At 39.1% G+C, this 4,905-nt stretch overlaps 1 long non-coding RNA gene across 1 annotated transcript; it reads left to right on the top strand.

Moving 5' to 3' along the window:
- Positions 1 to 2,043: 2,043 nt before the first annotated feature.
- LOC108540081 (uncharacterized) lies at positions 2,044 to 3,647 on the top strand. Its single transcript, XR_001888580.1, has 3 exons — positions 2,044 to 2,144; positions 2,758 to 3,013; positions 3,565 to 3,647. It is a non-coding gene; the product is annotated as an uncharacterized LOC108540081 (long non-coding RNA).
- Positions 3,648 to 4,905: the final 1,258 nt, after the last annotated feature.

Consider the following 4,905-nt stretch of genomic DNA (forward strand, 5'->3'; position numbering starts at 1 on the left):
CAGGAAAACAATAGGTAAAACTAGATTCAAACTTCAAATTACTCAATGATACACGGAGAGAAAGAGAAACTCAAGCAGAATAAATCCTCCACAAGGATTGTTGTTCATTGCATTTTGAAATCATTAACTTGGGCAATTACCTCAGTGCCCAATTCATATGATGTTGGAATGGATTTCTAAGCCCACACTGCTCACCTGACCCTTTGGACTTTTCTCATTATTTTTGTTGTTCATTCTGTTATGTGTCAGGAGATGGTCTAAAATTAACTGAGTATCTTCCTATACCCAGGCCCCACCTTAGATGTTTTATATTTGTAAGGGAGTTAATCTTTACAACGAATACAGGAGTTATTAAGAAATAATTTTTAGGTAGCTAGAAAGGGTAAAGGTTTTTGGTGGTAATTTTCCTGTAATAAGAAGCAACCCCCAAACCATTTCTTTTCTAACCAGAAAGGTGGCTTGAAGGGCCAAGTCGGCAAGCTTTGATATGCAAATGCAGGCCATTAGAAACTGGGTCCACCCAATATGGCAATTCTTGCCTTCCTCTTGTCACCAGGTGTGCCCAGTGTCACGGCCACCTCCGGATACCTCTGGGTGTTCAGGACATCATGGCAGCCCTCATTTGCATATTAAAAGACTAAGATGGGAGGACCAGGTTTTCCCTTGGGCTATGTGAATGATGCACCTGGTCAAACCAATCCCCTGGGCCCTATGCAAATCAGACACCACCTCCTCCAGCCTCCAATATAACTGACCATTTTTCTGCTGCACACAGGATTTCTCTCTTGGAGCCTCCCTCCCTCTGTCTCTGTATAGGGGAGCTGCTGCTTTCTTGATTGCTTGTTAAACTTTCTGCTCCTTAAAACCACTCCATATGTGTCCATGTCATTTTATCTAAATCAGTGTGAGACCAAGGACCCTGGTGCTACTCCAGTCATTGCAGCTGTATCATAACTACCCTGACAGGTGAATTGTACTACCCTCATTTTATGGAAGATAAAACTAAGGTTCAGGATGGTTAACCAACAAAGGTCACGTGCTAATAAATATTAAAGCTTAGACTTCAGGCCTGACTTCATTGATTGGGCGTTTTATCAACTGTATATATTTACAGTTCTAAGTCCATTGTTGAAAATTTGAGATTAATTCCAGGAAGATTTGGAGATATATGACATGAAAGGAAGGAGGTCATAGTTTTTAGGTCAAATGATTTAACAAAGGCAACAGATCACACAATTTCCATTCACCTTATGCTGACCCTTTTAAATGAAATGACATGGGTAATAAGGGTCACCCTTCCTGGAACTAGGTAGAAAGAAGTGATGTTTCCTTTAGCTATTTAAGGATCAACCTCCCACATTCATAGGGAGCTTATGATACAGAGCAATGTGACAGGCAATGGGGATATAAAAGAAATGAGTTCATACCACAAGGTATTTTTAGTCTCAGGGAAGGAGTAAATATGCAAATGAGAGAATTCCATCAAGTTTAAGGCACCATTAACTTATCTCTTATTTTCCTTTTCCAAGGAAAATAAAGATGTCAAACTATATCATGCCTTCAGTTGTGGGATTTGAATATTCCTTTTAGAATCAATTTCGTAGAATATATGCCAAGCCAGATGTCAATGCATTTAGTTACAGCTAGAATGAGGATGGGTCCAGAGGAGAGTCAGAAATATCTTTCTAGGCCAAGTGACCTTTGAATGTGCAAAGGTAAGGAGGAACAGCGTGAAGAAGAGATGTGCAGGCTATTCCATGCAGAATAAATAGAATGGGTAACTAGCTGGGACCCAACCTGGCATGTCCTGGGATGATAAGGAAATGGGGAGGCTGGGGCATCACTGGGGACCTGGAGGCAGGATGGTGGCTAGGAATAAGGCTCCAAGGTGCAGGCCAGCCTGAAGGTCTTAATGCGAGGGAGTTTGCATTAATTTATTGCAGACAATGGGAAGCCATTGGAGAAACTCAAGCAGGAAGCCGAGTCTATCTAACATCTTTTTCTTCCTTCTTTTTGGGTATGCTCCTATCAGAGGCTTTACAAATAGCTACTTTTACATCAAACTACATGCAACTTGTTTTCCCTGCTGGACTTCCATAGTTGTGAAGCCATGATTACCAGAATTTCTGATTCAAAGATTCTTGGTGAGTTTCCCTCCTCGGAGTCTTTTATCTCCTTTCTCTGCCCTGATCTTTACTCCGAAATTCTACTCATTTCAAATGCCACTTCTCCTAGGTATTGTGTCTTGTTCTTCCCCAAGTGTACAGCAGCTTACCATCATTATATGAACCCCCTTATACTTTTTTGAGCTCTCACTCAACTTCTCTTGATGTATATATTTTGGTATATTTGGTCTTTTAGATTGAGCTCTTTGAGTACAGAGATGGGATCTTAATGTCTTATCAATTCTATGTTAGTATCTGTTTTGAGCTCAGTCTACTAAAGATGACATAATAGGTATATTGAATTGTGTACTTACACACATGGAAAAAGCATCCCCTTTCCAGTCTCTGAGGAGCAACAGAAGGAATAAAATGCCCCTACATCTGTATGCTTCTTGGTGTGATAGTCAGCCTCCAAGGCACTCCCAATGATCCCCACACCTCCTAGAATTCACAACCTTGTGAAATCCACTCCTACATCATACCAGCGTTGGTCTGTGGGATCAAATAATATGGCAAAAGTGATGATACGTTACTTCTGAGATGAGGTTGTAAAAGAATGCTAGCTACTAATACCTTGACCTCTCTTTCTCAGATTTCTTGCTCAGGGCAAGCCAGTTGCCATGTCGTGAGAACACTCAAGCAGCACATGGCAACGAATGGAGATGGGCAGACATGGGCTGGCAAGAAACAGGCTTGCCAACAACAGCTTGAGTGATCCTAAAAGTGGCTCCACTAACCCCATGTGACTGTTGCCCTGGCCAACAACTTAACTGCAACTTCAGGAGATACCTACCCTGAGTCAGAACCACTCAGTCAAACTACTTGTGGCATCTTAATCCAGAGTAACTGTGAGATAATTATGATGATTTTAAGCTTCTCAGTTTGGGGGTAATTTGTTATGCAGCAACAGATAACAAAACACTTAGCAAATATTATTCCAATGTTATTTGATTGAGGGACATAGGGATATAGGAGAAAAGAAAGGTGAACACTCAGGTTTAGAAAACAAAAGAAAATACAATCAAATCATTTTTCTAATAAAAAATGGGTACTTTGCAATTTTGCCTTAGCTCAATTTTAAGGTAGATCTATGTCAGAGTTCAAATTCAGTGTTCAATGACTTATTGCTTAAAAGTACAATGATCTATCTAGTCTCCTAAATGAGGCAAGAAAAGAGTGAGCTGGTAGAAAGAGGGTTAAGATCCTCCAAGAACTGAGTTTGTATTCCAACTCTGTCACTTACTATTTGATTATCAATGGGCAATTTATGTAATCTGTTTTAAATCATGGTTTCCGTACCAGTACAAGGGATATAATAATTTTGATCCTGCATATCTTGAGACTAAATGAGTCATTGTGTGTGGTGCTTTATAATACTGATGTGTTTTTCTCTTAACAGGCCCCGTTGACTGGAGGATGGCCATTTGACAACACATTCTTTCCTGAGGAAACTTTTGGCTTCTGGTGACTTGGGCCCCAGGCAAGTATGTGCCAGTCACAAACTTTCTGGCTCATCCTAGGCTTCTCAGTCTCTGTTCCTCTATATTGAATTTGATTTTGAGAAGAAGGCATCCGAAAGAGTTGGTGTGAACCTAATACTGTCACAAAGCTAGGAAAATGTTGAGTTCAACATCTGAGACAGGAAGAGAATCCCAGCTGCCTTACTAAGACTGATTTCTGTCTTGTATTTTGAATACAAATTTTTGCATATATTCGTAACTCATCTTATGCTTTATATGTATTCAATGCTGAATGCAATTTTGATGGCCTTAAAATCTGATAATCATTTTCTCTGCCATTTTCCAAAAGAACTGGAGTTTAAGCGGACTATTTAGAGGCCTAGCTATGTTCAAAGGCTCTCAGGGAAGATATTGAGTAACTTCTATAGTAGATGCTGTTGGTGCCCAACACTTATACCTTCAGTGCCCATGATTTAAAACAGATTACATAAATTGCCCATTGACAATCAAATAGTAAGTGACAGAGATGGAACACAAACTCAGTTCTTGGAGGATCTTAGACCTCTTTCTACCAGCTCACTCTTCTTTTCTTCTGGCCTCATTTAGGAGATTAGATAGATCATTGTACATTTAGGCAATAAGTCATTGAATACAGAATTTGAACTGTGACATAGAACCACCTTAAAATTAGTTCCTTTTTATGGCTGATTAGTATTTCATCATATATATTTACATTTTCTGTATCCATTCATTGACTGATGGATATTTGGGGTGGTTCCATGTTTTTGCAATTGCAAATTGTGCTGCTATAAACATGTGTATAAAAATATCTTTTAAAAGATACTTGTATACACATAATAATAAAACAATGACTTCTTTTCCTCTGGGTAGATACCCAGGAGTGGGATTGTTGAATCAAGTGGTAGATCTACTTGTAGTTCTTTAAGGAATCTCCACACAGTTTTCCATAGTGGTTGTAGTAGTTTACATTCTCAACAGTATAAAAGTGTTCCCTTTTACCACATCCATGCCAACATCTATCATTTTTGATTATGTCCATTCTTGCAGGAGTAAGGTGGTATCACATTATGGTTTTGATTTGCATTTCCCTGATAATCAGTGATGTTGAATGTTTTTCCATATATTTATTGGCCATCTGTACATCTTCTTTTGAGAATTGTCTATTCAGGTCCTTAGCCCACTTTTTGATGGGAATTTTTTTTTTTCTTGTTGATTTGAATTTCATGTAGATTCTGGATGTTAGTCCTTTGTTAGATGTG

Source organism: Rhinopithecus bieti, unplaced genomic scaffold (genome assembly GCF_001698545.2).
Source record: "Rhinopithecus bieti isolate Rb0 unplaced genomic scaffold, ASM169854v2 scaffold_16834, whole genome shotgun sequence".
NCBI lineage: Eukaryota > Metazoa > Chordata > Mammalia > Primates > Cercopithecidae > Rhinopithecus > Rhinopithecus bieti.